We start from the raw sequence: 16,642 nt of genomic DNA, 5'->3' as shown, positions 1-16,642 counted from the left end.
CCCCCCTTCCTTCTTCTTCCCCCAGCTTTATATGCTGAGCATGACGTCACATGGTGTGGAATATCCCTTTGGTCAGTGGGGGTCAGCTGTCCCGGCTGTGTCCCCTCCCAGCTTCTTGTGCACCCCCAGCCTGCTCGCTGGTGGGGTGGGGTGAGAGGCAGAAAAGGCCTTGACTCTGTGTAAGCACTGCTCAGCAGCAACGAAAACGTCCCTGTGTTATCAACACTGTTTTCAGCACAAATCCAAAACATAGTCCCATACTAGCTTCTATGAAGAAAATTAACTCTATCCCAGCCAAAACCAGCACACATGGTGACCTTTGACAGCTAAAGTCAGAGTGATGGTCAGCAGCACTTTCTTTAGTACAAAGGTTTTAATCCGATTCTGCACAGCTCTACAAAACCCATGGAAAAGGCTTGAGCCCTGTTAAGAATAAATGAATCAGGATTGTCATTTATGCAACAAAACCCTGAATGCCTGTTTCTCATTTGAAAACCAGTTCATTCTAGGGAATGAGCCATAAAGAGAAGCATTATAGATACTGTGTTATAAAATAGAGTGATAATGATATCTCCTTTGTGCCTTAAATAAACATTTAACTGTTCCTAGTTTTAAACAATAAAATACGTACATCTGCACAAAGATGAGGAGTCTGAATGTGACCAGGCATGTCCCAAGTCCTTTGATGTCCATGACATCTTGATTCTTGTTGATAATAAAGGCACTGAATTGGGGTGTTTGATTTACATCAGTACTCTCCTGTTCCAGAGTCGTTTGCACTAGGCAGCACTAATCACTCCTAATTGCAGTTGATTGGCAGAATAACATTAACGATGTCCCCAAGCAGCCTGCATGTTCATCTTCGTAGGTCCTTTGCAGGAGGACTGTTTCCTCCCAAGTCTTCCAGTTGGTGAGATAACGGGTGGAGGGAAGGGACCATCCCAGTGACACGCACGGCAGTGACAGGTACAGCCCTAGAAACCAGGTCTCCCCATTCCCATCCCTGCGCCAGGAGCTCATGCTGACTCTCATTTTAGTAGAATTTGGTAAGTTTGGGGAAAAATTAGACATGGCAGCCGTCAAACATAATAGCTTAAAACAATAAGACTGTAAAGAGCATCGGATGGGTCACCTACATGCAAACAGCAGCTAGTACTTTCTCCCATGAGCTAGTCTGCCATAGTGCAGTGATAACCATATTAAATCTGTCTTTATGAATAATTTGATACTTCCAGTATTCTGAGGGACAGCCACGGACCGCAGTTATTGCATAGTGTGAATAATAATTTTGTAGGAAAGGATTAGAGTGTTATTCCTCCACGTATCTGAAGCTACTTTAGGAGAAGAGATTTAGGCAGTGGGGGGACTAGATGCTACTGCCACACATTCACCAATAAGATAGTTTGCCTTGGAGATTACGTTTCATTGCCTTGAGTGGGAAAAGACGGTTAAAATACTAGATTCTCTCCTCTCTTGGTAAGAATTATCTTCCACCTTCAGCTATTAGAAGGGATACTGCTGTCCACACACTCATCTTGGTGCATATCATACATCTCTTGCATGTGTTCAGCTGGCATGTAGGGATGCGCTTTGGCTTTGGCTCAGCTTGGTCAAGTTACGCAGCAGCTGATGGGTGGCCAACAGCATGTGGCACGAGAGGGAGAACAGTTTTCACATCTTGCTGTTGATTACCAAATGAAATGTAACTCAGATTATTGGATCAGCTCAGATTAATGATCTTGACTGACAGTATTTTAACTTTGCAGAGCATCTGCACCATATGTGATCCCACCAGTGTTTTGTTGGTTGAATCGTTGCTGTGACAGAGCAAAGGAAAAGTATTTAAATCATATCTTCTGTTGGAACCGGTAGGCGATGTTTTGCTTTTGATAAAATTTCATCAGACACAAAGAGAATAGTTAAAGGAAAAAGGAAAGCTATTTGAATAATGAGTGCACTGACCATCATATTAAATATAAAGACTTACACAGTAGGTTACATTTTGGACCTAAATTGTTTGTTTGAGTCTGGTTTGTTTTAAAATATAATTATTTTTTTCTTTTGCAGTGTTGTAAACTATTTTTACTCATTTTATTTGTAGGGTCAAATTTTTCTGATTAGATAGAAGAGCACAAAGACAAAAACGTTCTTCAGCTGCCTCCTAAATGGACCGATGTGCCCTAAATCAAAAACTACAGGAGCCGTGTCTTGGTCTGAATAGTTTACCTGGCTCCTCACATGGAGTTTTCCTCTGTGTGGTACTGCAGGGAGAGAACGAGCAGGAATTTCAGCCCTCTCTAAAACCTCTTTGAGGGTTCGGGGGTCCCAGCTGCTGCTGGTGTCCCATTGCTGAAGGGTGCAGAGGCATTTGTACTACATCCAGCATCAGCTCAGTCCACACTTAGCTTTTGCATGGGATCCACATTAGTCTCTGGGGCCCCTACACGCTCCTCATCACAGAAAACTTACTGCAGAATGTATAGATGAGACTGGGGGTATATAAATAACAGGTATTTCACATTTTACTGTATTTCACAGTTTTGGTTCTTCGGGCTTATTTTCTACACAGCAGGGGCAATTTGCACATAATATCTTTCCTGCTGGACTGTGAACATTTATGCTACATGAAGTTAAGCAGCTGGTATAAAGCCCTCAGAAATAGAGTTTTATAAAAGAAGTGCTGACACACTTTTAATTGGAGTGCTGGATGCCACAGGAGCACTGTGTCATAAGCCTAGATAGTTAGTGTATCTTATTTTGCAGCTTGCAATGTCCAAGCTATAGGGCATGACTGGCTTTATTTTTAATGCAAATTATAGCTTATTTCCAACTGTTGAATTGCAGGTACTGGGAGCCTTGCTTGCTCTTAAAACTGTTATTAGTATTTCAAAGAAATTGATTATCTGAAGAGCAGGCAGATCCTTGCAGGCAGGGGATAAACACAATTGTTTGCTGTCAGGGTGGTTTGTTTTTTTAAAACATTTATTAAAACTGCTAGAAACCATGCTGGCTAAAAGTGTAGTTTGCAATTTTCTGAGTGCTTTAAAAACTGTTATTAGTATTTCAAAGAAATTGATTATCTGAAGAGCAGGCAGATCCTTGCAGGCAGGGGATAAACACAATTGTTTGCTGTCAGGGTGGTTTGTTTTTTTAAAACATTTATTAAAACTGCTAGAAACCATGCTGGCTAAAAGTGTAGTTTGCAATTTTCTGAGTGCTTTATGTCTCTCTCAGAAATATTCATTATAACAACAGAGTAACCGGACTGACTCTACTTGTGTAAAACAGCAGTGTCTCTGGATATACTAGAGGGGTAACAAAACAAATGTACAATGTCCTGATAGAAATAAAAGTATTGATCTGATTAATATTGCAGCCTAAAGACTACATGTTATTAGGGTGTTGTTTTGGCTTCAGAGCTATAGCACTGCTGCTGATCACTATAACACTGAATTATTCAGAAATCACATCTTTGGTAATACTCGGATATTTTAGAATATGCCATCAGCCTCCTTGTTTCTTTTTATTCTTCTGTCCCATCCAAATGTTCTTTTTTGTCTCTAAATATTCCATAGATGCTTGAAATAAAGCCTTTCCTTCCTGCTTCTGCCCTGTTTGACAGAAGCTGAAGCTGTGGTTCATCGATACAGTAAACCTGGCACTAAGACTCTTGGTATTGGATCTAAAATGCCACAGGCAAGTGATGCAAAGTGCTGATTCAATACAAACTGACTCTCATAGTTCAAATTTATTTGAAAATTTTTTGATAGATTATAGCATAAGGTTTTCTGCTGAATCAGGTATTGTCTGTACTCCCACTGCTGCAATAATGTTGGCATAAAACCAGCATGAACTTCATCTCATCTACTTTGGCTCCTTCAACAGAAATATGATCATGTGCCCACTCTTATCGCAGATCAAACGTGTGTGCTGGGAAGCCCAGGACTGTGCAGGCTGCGTGTTACCGGCAGCAGAACCTCCGCCTGAAATGAAACCTGTTCTATCACAGAGAAAAGAGGCGGGTGGAGGTATTTGAGGTGTCATATCCAATGTCAGAGACAACTTATCCATGGAGCAGCCATTCTTGTATAGCCCCCCTGAGATGCAGATGGTATCAGATAGGCTGTGAGTTAAACTATTTCGATGATCGGCCCTTCTCACTGACCAGTCTTTCCTTAGTCATTTCTACGGTCTGCAATTGATCCCTCAGTGGATTGTCTACTGGACCTTCGCCCACGCTGCTCATCAGTAGCCTGGTTCAGCGGCAGTGTTTCAGTTTGTCTGGAGCTGTTGCCTCCAGAGTGTGGTGTACATAGCAGCCAGGGCTCCAGCTCTTTTCCCTCGGCTGTGCTGCAGTGAAATTACTGGCCCCGAAGAGCACTTCCCAGCTCCATGGTGACTCGGGTGATGCTCTCACGTTTCCTGCTCATGGACAACCGGCTCACAGTGGAGCACACCTCTCCAATATTCCAAGCAGCACCACCTCCACTGGCTTCCCTCCCTTGCTCCTAGTCACAAAGTTGGGTTTATATATAGCTCTATCCATAGCTATGCCCTATTTCATGTTTTGGACATAGATGAAAGACCACCTGAAAGTTTCAAAGGGAAACAGACCATCCTTTGCTGCACATGATGTCTTCCTACCATTCCAGGCTTGCTTTATTAGCACAAGTGTCCTTCGCTGCTATTTCACTTGAAATCAATCTCTCCAGCACTGATTGGTATGTCAGATTCCCTCTGTAGGCAAGCTTGCTGAACACTTTTATTGTACTGCCCGCAGGCAAAGTGGTCTCACAAAGAGCCCTCTAGATTGAGCTCAAGGTCGCAGGTCGTAATAGTTCCCTTAGGATGGCTGCATACTCTGTCACAAATTCACTTTCAACCTGATCTTGCTGTGGAATTAAAGCCCACTCAGCTTCAGCACTGGTGAAAGATGTTGTCCAAAACAGACTGTCGCTTATAAAGGACTTACCTGCAGGTTTCCCTGGAGCTCTGGTGCTTCCCTACAGGGAGTAGGTTCTGGCATCAGGGAAACTTCTGAATTCAGGTACCCATCTCAATCTTCTAAAACCAAACAAACAAATTCAGTTGTTAAGTGTTATCAATTCAACATATAAGTAAACATTTCTTCTACTGAGTCGTCTGTTCGATCCCTCTTACCACTGCAGGCAGCGATGAATCCTCTGCATTTCACTTTTCAGCTTAACTACAGCTGGTTTCAGTTCAACTGCAAATAGGTAATTTTGGTTGCTAATTACATCAAGCCTTGTGGGCTTCATTTAGGAACAATACACAGGCTGCTGTTCCTGTGCCATCAGCAGTGGTGTTGAGGAGAGGTCCACCCTGTACCAGAAGCCAGCAGCTTGTGTACAGAGGATGGGCACATCCCTGTCGGGTCACTGAGAGGACTTGGAGCAACTTTGGGCCAAACTGCAGCCCTTGCAGCAAAAGAGCAAAAAATGAAGCTTCATGCAAAAACTGTGCTGTGTTTGAGATATCAGAATGGCATTTGTGTCTCTAAGACAGGGATCGGTCCGTCTGTCCACCTAAGATGCAGATGTTAATACAGCCTTTGGGCCCTAACTCTTCCCAAGACAGTATTTTGGAGTCGGTGGTCCTGGACTGTAGACAGGCAGTCTGGCCTCCCTCCTCCATCCCAAGCTCACCTGAACTGTTGGTGCATGTGGCTCCACACACACATCCTATAAGGCAGTCATTATATGATTGTAAATTAATGGGGTATTCCTTTTGTTCATAGCATTTGAATGGTCTTTGGATCAGTTCATCCACTTCTAGAGAATCTATCTTTCTTTGGAGAAACATGTAGAGTTTTAAAAATAGGAAGCATTTAAACCTCTTATACATCCTGCAGTGGATTAAAAGATCAAGGCCTGGTGCAGGTTTGTCAATGAACTACATAAAGATGAAGTAAAGTACTGAAGTTGAATTTTTTGTGTGGTGCCTTATAGTACCTGTGTAGCGTCATAGGTAGCAGGTCTGCCTAAGCAGACCTCACTCATGGAGTGAACGAGCTCTGGACAGCTGCAGTTGTAACTGCATGTCCATGCATATCAGTGGCATATTGGGATATCCCCCTATTGCAACTCTTTCCCCCTCTGCCTCTCTTCTAATTTGGTGTAATTTGTTTCTTTGTCTTAGATGCCTTTGTTCAGTCCCACTTGTGGTTATCTCTCAATGCACATAACAATAGGTTGTCAATCTGTTTTATCATACATCTTTGTTATTACTTTTTTTGTGTGTAACTGTCAGATAAAGGAAAATAGCTAACATTTCTCTCTGGAGGCCTTTAAGATATTATTATTGTTTTATTATACATATAGCATTATCTTCTTGTTGTTTAGGGTCATTTTAAGACAGTGCACTTCACCTTTATGTTCTGCACATCACATGCTTTTGTGTGTGACCTTTCAACAGTAATAAAGAGAGGTTTCAAGAACACATTCACTTCCTCTGTATATTGTTCACCTTGAGCCATGCTCTTCCCGTTTATGACATGATAATTTTCATAGCAACCACTTTTCATACAACATAATGCAAATGAATGTGGTACTGCATCATCCCCATACCACTCTCGCAAAGTTAAGTAGTTGCTATAATGGAAATGTTGCAATAAGAAGGTGTGAGGTAGAGACAATAGAAAAGGAGAGGCTGCCAGGATTTGATAGGTGAGAGGTATTGTATGTCAAGGTAGAAGAATGACTGATGTAAGATGGCAACGTGGAAAACAAGCAGTGAACAGAGCCTTTGAATATTGGATTTTTCTGGTTTGGTGACCAAGGTACAGGAAACACTATATTAGTTTAAGTAATTACCAAATAATTTAATACTAGATTTTTGTCAAAATGAGAACAAAAAGAAACAAATAGTTCAGATTAACCAAATGTTTTGGTCAAGATATGGGGAAGAGGTTATATATTTTCCAAATTTAATGCAAATGCAGTTTTGAGTCCCTTTCAACTGTGCCAGATATGGTGCCATTCTTTTAGGAATTTTTTTTTAAAAGAAAATATGAACACGCTGAGTTCAAGGAAGGTGGACTAAAATATGGAACGTATAGTGTAGACTTATATGGCAACCAAGATTTCCTTCCAGACAGGAGAAGGAAAGGAATCCATTTTAAGATTGCTACCATGGGTACTTATAGACACAAAAGTCCACGAGAAGACTCCTATTACCTTCCATTACCTTTTGATCTAACTCTTGGAGAATTGCTACAGGATATTAATACCCATGATAAGAATTCTCACAGAGAAAACATAGGAGCTACAAGCCCTGAAGCAAACCACATCAGACACCCAACAGACCCACATGTAAAGAATCTGTGTTGAAAGAAGGCTGCAGTGGCAAAGTTTGCACAAGGAGACAGGTAGTGTCAGGCCTGCAAGCACAATATAGTCCTTTTGTGCATATGAAGTATGGTGTTGTCTTTAGTTATGTGTTCATATGCTATTTTCTCCAAAGAACTCAGTGCACAGAACTCACAGAACTAACTGCAAGGGCAAATTCCATCTTGCTTTTCATTCAGTTGGTGACTTTCCTGCCTTATTTTGTGTACACCATCCAGGCTTTGCTCACAATGTACCCTAAATACAGAAATAATCATCTATTGTATTCTTGATGGTATCCGAGTGCCTTGGATGCACCAGTGAACTCATCTTCACAACACCATGCTGATATGAGGAAGATCACACTTTGTCCATCTTGCTTGTCACCCTCCCAGATCACAGTAACAAGACTGACTTCTTACAGCTAGTTGCAGTTTGTAAGGAAACATAAGTATTTTCACCCAATCAAGCACCAGCATCTTTTCTTTGTCTTTCTGAAGCTCTAGTATCAGTATTCATGTCCTTCCACTTTTGGGGTCTGTGCCCTTAGAAGGAGGTGTGAGTTCATTTGTTGCAAAGGATAGTGAAGAAGAGCAAAAACCGTTCAGACTCGTGTTATATGCCAGGTAAATACAGTCACTGATAGTGGAGCCATTTCACAGTGACTTTACAGTTATTGTAGCAGCTAGATTATTTTCCTGTGTTAGATGTTTTATATATTAAGTAAAGATGCAAAATGCTTTCCAGGGTACACTGTAATTTTGCTTTTTAAGTTGGAAATGAATTTATTCTTTTAAAACCATAGATGTTTAAAAATGGCATTGCTTGAGAAATTTAGCTTTTCATGTTCCCTCTAAATTAGGAGAAGAGACTAATTGCCATATTTTTTATAACACAGTGGAATACCCTTAATATTTCTTCTGGAGTTGCCTAAATTGGGAATTCTCTGGAGGCCCCAACCTTTCTCCATCAAAGACAGAGAGAACCTGTGGTCATGTAGGCTCCTTAGCTAAGGTACCTCAATAAAGTACCTGCAGTCTGTAGTCCCCAGCCTGAGGATGGCTCAGAATAACAGAAAAGTGACTTTTCCCTAGCACGTTACTGCACATCAGCTAGCCTGGGGTAACCATCTATGTAGGCACTCTTGATCTATGTCCTTTGTAAGGCAGCATGTTGCCATAAGTTAGTGTAAAACCAGAGAGGGCTAAGTTAACTCAAATTAGTGTGTTTTCTGTGCACTCGGAGCATGAACACAGACCAGCTGATGTATGGTAACTTACTCACCTGATGTAATTTGTGGTTTGTGTGCTGGAGCCCTTGTAGTCTACAGTAATGAGGTTTTAAAAAGACAGATGCTTCCTCAGCTCCAAGGTCTCTTGGAATGTTGTGTATTTCTGATGTCTCTTTTCACAGCAGAGCTGATGTTTTCCAACGAGTTATCATCACTGCTCTCCAGGTCTCAGATACACTTGACTGTGTTTGGCCCATGTATAGCAGTAACCCTTTTATTTATGAATAACTTCTCTGATGCATTTTAGAGAGAAATCCATTTCTTGGGAATCTGAGCATTATAATGCTTTTGTATACGCTGGGGTTTGCATATTTAGTTGACACACAAGCATACTACTATTAAGCGGCAGAGAGGTGTTGGCTGTCCTCACAGCATGACAGACCCGAGAACCTTTAACTTTGTCATGTATGGTTTGTTCTCTGGACCGTTGTCCAGAGAGATCAGCCTTGGGTTTGCATATTGCATGTATGTCACAGTACTCAGCAACTTCCCGACCCCGGGGTTTAGAAGAAGCACGTCCTTCGGGTTTGGGTGTCTGAGGCTGGAGCCACCTCAAGCTCCCTTCCTCCACGAAAGAGCCAGTGTAATTCCACATGGAGATATGTGAGATGCCAAGTTACTGACTTGAATCTTGTCAGCAATACACCCACCGGGCTAATTCGCTTGGGAGAATTTCTTGTTGACACATCCAGGTCAATTTGCCATTAGCTCAATGAGAAGTGTTTGGAGATAGCCACATACACGCAGCCCTCCCTCACGCAGGGGATAGCTTTTCTGCATACTGCTCACCACCTGGGCAGATGGAAGGTGATGGCCTCACTCTTCATCAATGAAGATGAAGATGATGAATACGATGGCCTAACTCTGCAGGACCCCCGAACTCTGATGGAGAGAATGAGGCTCTGCAGGTCTCTTCAATGCAGCTGAGCTCGAGAGGCTTGGGGTGGGGAGGGTGTACGTTTTCTATTGCTCTTCTTTCCCATGTGCATTTCAGGAAATGGAAAGCAGATTGCATTTATCCCTGCTATTCTACAGTGGTTGGGTTTACCACTGCTGCCACCACTTCTTGGGAGCAATCACACCCTCTAAATCTGTTGCGCTGTACCTGGGGTCAGAGGACACAGAAAGACTCTTCAAAGAGGACAGAGACATCCAAATACCTCATCTTCATCCTTCGCTCGAAACACATGAAGTTCAAGGGGCATCAAAGTTGTCTTAAATGTCCTCCTTCAGTATGCACACACAACACTCTTTCACAGACTGAAAGGGAGAGACATCCAACCCAGTATATTCAGAAACAGTTCATCTTGCTGAAATATGTAGTTACAATGGACGGTATTATGTGATTTGTTTGGTAGTGTTTTGCTTTTCTCTCTTTTTTTAAACTCAACACTCTTGCTTCTGCAGTACAAAGGAAGAGTCAAACTGACTACTTAACTGACTGAATACATCACTTGGGATGTTTCATTCTAAAAACCCGGGTGGTTTTTTTTTCAAATTATTTACACTTCAGAGTGGAAAAATAGTAATATTACTATAGCATTGGATTAAATTTCCCCAGGTTAATGGTCTCAGTGTCAGGAGTGAATAATCACAAGTGTGTTGCCAATGGAGAGACCATAAAGGCATGTTCCTTTCACAATATATTCCATGAATACATTATAATATAATATTCAGAAACAGTTCATCTTGCTGAAATATGTAGTTACAATGGACGGTATTATGTGATTTGTTTGGTAGTGTTTTGCTTTTCTCTCTTTTTTTAAACTCAACACTCTTGCTTCTGCAGTACAAAGGAAGAGTCAAACTGACTACTTAACTGACTGAATACATCACTTGGGATGTTTCATTCTAAAAACCCGGGTGGGTTTTTTTTCAAATTATTTACACTTCAGAGTGGAAAAATAGTAATATTACTATAGCATTGGATTAAATTTCCCCAGGTTAATGGTCTCAGTGTCAGGAGTGAATAATCACAAGTGTGTTGCCAATGGAGAGACCATAAAGGCATGTTCCTTTCACAATATATTCCATTAATACATTATAATATTTTCCCAGTATAAAAAGAACGGAAATAGCCTTTTGTTTTCCTCTTTTCATAGCAAATGCTCCTGTCATTTGCAGAACAATTAATTCCTTGAATCTGTACCAGTCAGTTTTTATCCTTCCTTCAAGACCCAGAGGCCACCGGAAAAATCTTTCACATGGCTAAACTTTGCTGAATATATTTAACCAGTAAATTATTTGTCTTCTGAACTAGAAGAACCAATACTCATTTATGTTCTAAAAATGGTTTGTTTTACTTACTTTATGAGTTAGGTCTGCAATAGTAGCAAAGCCAAAGGACATTTAATTAAGTTATATTTGCTTTCTCATGATCTTTTAGCTTTAGATTATAAATCGTGAATCAATGAGTACTTAATTTCCTCATATAGCATTAAAAGTAATTGCTTCATAAATTCGTTTTAGTAATCCAAATATTTGCACAGAGTGCAGCACAAAGAAGTTGTTTCATTGATGACACTTCTCACTTCCCTTTCCCCTGTTGGAAGAAAATGGGGTTTGCTCATTTGGGGTCCAGTGCTTCATGGTACAGAAGGCTCTGAAAACTAGTGCTGATATTGCTATTAAATATTGATGTCACGAAGATTTTTTGGTCATTGATTTCCTTGGCACTTGAATTACAGTGAACTTCTCTCTAAACTCCAGTCTGGCAAGCAGAATCTTGTGAGTAGGTCCATGATGCTGTGCAGGGCCATCAAACAGCTGTTAGCTGCAGATATTTCTGCTTTCTTTCCAAAATCCAAGCCCAGATGTGGAGATGTGCTTAGATCCTTGTGTATTAGATACTGCATTCTTGGACTTGAGTTTCCATTTAGCAACATGGAGCAGAGAAATTCTTCCTGCATCACTCACCACGGCAATGTACCATCTGTATAAAGAACCAGCTGTCTGAGAAGCTATAGCCTTCCAAACATACCTACATAGGTAGAGTACATACAATGCATGTATGTATTGGGTCATGCATGATTATGATGATTTGTTATCAGACATTGCTGGTTTTCCCAAGTGGAGGATTATTTTGCTGAGTTGTGGACAATATGCTGAAAAGCACGGTCATTTAAAAAAACAAAATGTCACAGTAGTGCAATGGTCCAAACCGTATGCAGCTCCATGAGAGCACTTTTTCAATCAAAGGCTTCATTTGAATTGGAAAGCTTCTGATGAATTGTTTTTTGATCAAAAGAAGAGGAAAAAATTGCCAGCAGCTGCTGTACGGAAAAGGGTCAGCTTTTCCAAGTTCCTAAAAGACTCGACCAATGCCTGGTGCCGTATTTTGAACACCTCTCAAATGGGTTTCAGTGGGCTTTGTATTGCTTCTTAGCCACAAAGTTGGAAGATGATAGTGAACTGATACTGTGCAGAACCGTGCAGGAATAGAGCTTGTGAAAAGCAGCTGAACTCCAGCATCATCTGCTTTATGGTGCTCCTAGGCACAAGAAGAGAGAGGGCATCCCAAAAAGTAGCTGTAGAGCATGAAGCACACCTGAGGTCTGGCCAGTAGGATCCAAAGCCCATGCTCCAACTGGAGCTGATACAACATTTCATTTACACTTCATGCACCCCCAGTCTGTGATTTTAAATGGGATATGTCCAACATATGGAGTTTTCTCTAGCTGGACTTCCAAGAGTTCCCGCAGGTATCCTTGTGCAACCAAAAGACAGGCAAAATCTCCAGGGGAGTGAACAGCAATCTGGGCAAAGTAGAGTGGAAGGGAGGAGGAGGAAGTAAAGGAGGAGCTGCCGTGGCCATAATTCCCTTGTGCCTGAAAAAGGTTTTGAGAAGGAAGAGTTATTTCTTTAACGGAGATGTGGGTGGCAGGGAGGGGTCAGAAAAAGAGGCCTGGGGTTAGAAGCAACTGTCAGATTGGAAGATCTCCACTGGAGTGCAATGGAATAATCAAGATTTATTTATAAAATATTGCTATTAAATAAACATTACAGAAACTTTCGAATATCAAGCTTATTTATAGCTTTAGGCGTGAAAACCCACATTAGTATGTTGAATTATATGAGTTCACTGCTGCCTGCTAGCTGACAGCACGTCAAATTATTTGCAAATATTTTCTGGAACAGTAACCTTGAAGGATGCCAGCACCATTCAGTGTAACCTTATCACGAGACAGGAAGCAAGTGATGAGATGAGGACTGAGGATACAGAGTTTTTAGCAGCGAGTGACCTCTGACTCGCTGCCTAAAAACAGAGTTCACGTGGTACCTCCCTCAGCAGAGAAAGATGCTTTTTTGTCTCTGACATTTGCGCTGATTCTGTGCAGGGGTTTTGGAAGATGGTGTGAGTGATGTCTAGATGAGAAACTGCTCTGGGCAGGAATTTGAGAGTACATTAGTCACATTTAAGTGGGTTTATCTCCTCCAGCCTGCAATACCAAGCTTCTGCAAAAATTATGTAATCATTTTAACAAAGTGTTCTGTAATTGACATGAAAAAGGCAAAGTAAAATAAAAATGAATTTCTCTGTAAGCAGGAAGGTTCATTCATTTTAACTGAAATCTGCAAGAGGGAAAAGGGAAAAAAATAATCCCAAATGCAGGCTTTTTATGGAAATTGTGGCCTCATTGAAATTATAAGCTTACTGCTATTTAAATGAATAATGTTCCCTAACACAGACTATTTTCTCATTTAAAAGTCTGTTGGGGTATAATTTCATCCTTTTACTGTCTGCTGTGTTTTAACTTACAGCAGTCTGACTAAATATTGTGTTTTCTATCCATCAAAAATTGTCAATATAGTTTGTGCAACAAGCATTTGTCGCTCAATTAGAAGGCTCTGACTTTGAAACGTAACATTCTCCATCGAAGTATATAGGGCCCTTGTCACATGTAAAGCAGGTGGCGTTAAAATGCATATTTTGTTCCCTGGTGATGGCCAACGGCGATGATGCCTGCTTGGGTGCACAAGGAGTGGGAGGGCATAGGAGTCCAAGTCATTGCACAATACCTCTGGGCAAGATGCAGAGAGGCAGGCCAAGTGCCAGAATGACTGTCCTCCCTGCAAGGAAGGGACGGTGGGGACAGGCAGGACGAGTGACTGGCTCTAACCCACACCAGGCAGAAGAGCCGATCCGAGCAGTTGTGGCTTTGGCACCCAGGACGTGTTGGAGGGCTCCCTTGCGTGCAAAGTGCTTCTTCACACCAGCAAATTCAGTCCAGCGCGGGCAGCCGAGCACCTTATATCCAAAAAGCAGTGATTTGCATGTCCCACATGCTCCCAAATCTTAAGTAACAGCTCCCAAACCTGGTCTAAAAATAGTGAGTTGTGAATAAATATAGGCACTTGGGTTTCTTTGCCTTCTGGTTTCCAAGCCATTTAGTATGCACCCGGGTCACATCTTCATGTTTTTATCCATAGCTGTGATGACTAGTCACTTTATCGTTGTTGTTAAAACAAATGCCGAGGTTCTCACATACTCACTTGGCTGGGAGTTGGGGCTTTAAAGAGCATACCATGGGGCTCACAGTAAAATGATGAGAGCAAGCAACTTGCAGCGTAAATTACCTTCGATCTTTTGAGGGCATCTTCGTTAAGCAGAAGGACACAGCAGTGAAAGATATTTAATGACAACAAAAAATGTCTTGCCTCAAAGATGCAGTTAACCTTGACAAATAAGTGTGAATCCTCTAAGGAGCAATAAAAGTGCTCACCTATTTTATGTCTGTCGGTCTGTCATTTGGATGCTGCTGCTGGTGCATGCCCTATCAATTCTTACAATATTTCCAGTGGCGAGGCCAAGTGGTTTATAAAGTTTTACATGCTGCCTGTGTGCTGATAGAATTAGAGCCATGGCACCTCTGTTACAGCAGGAGAGGATTCTTCACCACCAATGGCTGGTGGTGAAGCATGGTTTGTGCGAGGCAGGCATACGGAACTGAAACCTGGCTGCCCGAAGTGGGCAGGCAGACAGCAGGCACTGCCTGTAATCGGCAGCAGGAGCCCCACCGGAGAGCCCGCAGCAGGAGTGGTATTGCTCTAAAACAAGGTTTAGTGGCAGCTCCCAGGAGCCTCCTCTGCTTATTCCCCATTGGGAAACACCTTCTGGATATCTACCCACAGTTTAATAATGCTGAACTCCTTATCCCACCCAGAAGGACAACAACTGAGAGGACAGCAGCCCTCGCAGGCACGGTGATAAAAATTAGCACCCCTGGAAAAAGGCACTGTCTGTGAGGCTAATCTTCCTTAATGTGTTAATTCAGTGATTAACTGCAAAAGTTCCTCTCTCCTCTTATCCTGAAGTGGTGGGGAACATCCCCGACTCCACAATGCTGCTGTTACACGAGCTGCTCTGCGGTTCTTCCCAGAAAGCAGAGACACTGGGGGAGAGCAACCAGGGACCACCAGTACTTAAGTTGGATTACGGTCTCACTGTGCATGCGGTCCCCGGCCTATGGACCCTGATAATTCAGACACCCTCTGTTGAAAAACCAGTTAAACGTGGGACAGGTATTTTGGGGCCATCGTGAAGGCAACGTTCAAGCCTGAGTTTGCTCTACACTGAAGACCTACACGTTGTGAAGAGAACTTGTTACATTTTCTTTTTAGTCCTTCTGTGCTTTTTTGCCACAAAAAGTCCTTACCAGCTCTTGTTTTGATTAGAAATACGGAAAATACCCAGCTGTAAATATCCATGGTGAAAATGACATCACTTTGAGAGGGCTCTCAATGCTGCTTCACAAAATAGTCTACTGAACATCATATATGATCTCTTGTAGGCTACAGGCAAACACATGCTAAGAAGCCTGAAATCTTTGCCATCTGCTTGGACTAACACACCCTATCTAAGTGGCGCTAGGAATGAGCAATGTAAGTGGCAGTAACAATGGAAATTCAGATTGCACTGAGAGACAGGGCTGGGGGCAGTTAGGGTACAAGAAAAGACCAAGCTAAGAGTCCCCACGTGGAGCACTGCCGTTCATCAGCGTGCAGGGGATGGCCTGGGTACACTGAGTTTTCAGGTCCTGCTATCACAGCTGTTTCAAAGGTTTAGCAAGCCTGCAGGTTTGCTTCCTGATGTCCTTACTTCTTTGCATTTACAAAAGAAATGCAGTTCAAACTGTGCTAAAAGCTTTTGGCCACACCAGGCTTGAACTTGACAATCTCTGTGGCCACCACTGTCCTGAAGGAGACAGCCAGCAGCACCAGTGTAATTATGTCCTTTCAAGCTGCGATTGAACTCATCAAAGCCAAAGCTGAAGTACCCTCTCTGTCCTTCCCAGGACTGTTAAGCAATGGAGTGTCTTCTCTCATGGCAGGCTTATTTAGCACACCTTAAGAGACGTTTCTGATTTACCCACGTATCCCAGCTTTGTACTGCAGGTTGCAGGTAGCCAACCTGGTTAACATGTTAGTTCTTCCAGAGCTGAACAAACCCTTCTTGCCTCTCAGGTCCTCTCACTCTGGCTTCTGCAGAAGAATCTCCATGTGTCAAATGGACACAGTGGGTGACTCACGTTGTTAGCTTAGTTTTTGTCTAATTGTTTACATTTTGGCTAGACACAGCAATCCTAATGCTTCTCTGGCCGCACGTCCATCTTGCTAATGCCCTTTCTGTGACTGATCATCCACTGCGGAGCTCCTGAGATGTGGCGAGAGGTGGGAAGGAGCTTGCCTTTCAATTGCCACAACACGTTGCTTAATGGTATTTACTTAGTTTCAGCTTGAAATCTTATTCTTTTCTTGCTTATTGTCATTACTCCCAGCAGTTTGTTTCACCTCTTATCTTGCTAACATGAAGTTTGAATAAAGCCTCTTAAGAAACAGCCCAAGTATGTGATAAATAGCAGCCGTAGGAGGCCACAGCCAACTACTTTCAATTCTTGCCTTTTCTATTTTCTATTGTTTGTACTTAAGGATACATTTTAGACTTCACGGGCCAAATTCATCCTATTCAAATGAAGTTACCTCAGAGACACGCTTGGCTCTGTTG

The sequence above is a fragment of the Aptenodytes forsteri genome, unplaced genomic scaffold (genome assembly GCF_000699145.1).
Source record: "Aptenodytes forsteri isolate BGI_AS27 unplaced genomic scaffold, ASM69914v1 Scaffold15, whole genome shotgun sequence".
Lineage (NCBI taxonomy): Eukaryota > Metazoa > Chordata > Aves > Sphenisciformes > Spheniscidae > Aptenodytes > Aptenodytes forsteri.
This window is presented reverse-complemented; position numbering follows the sequence as displayed.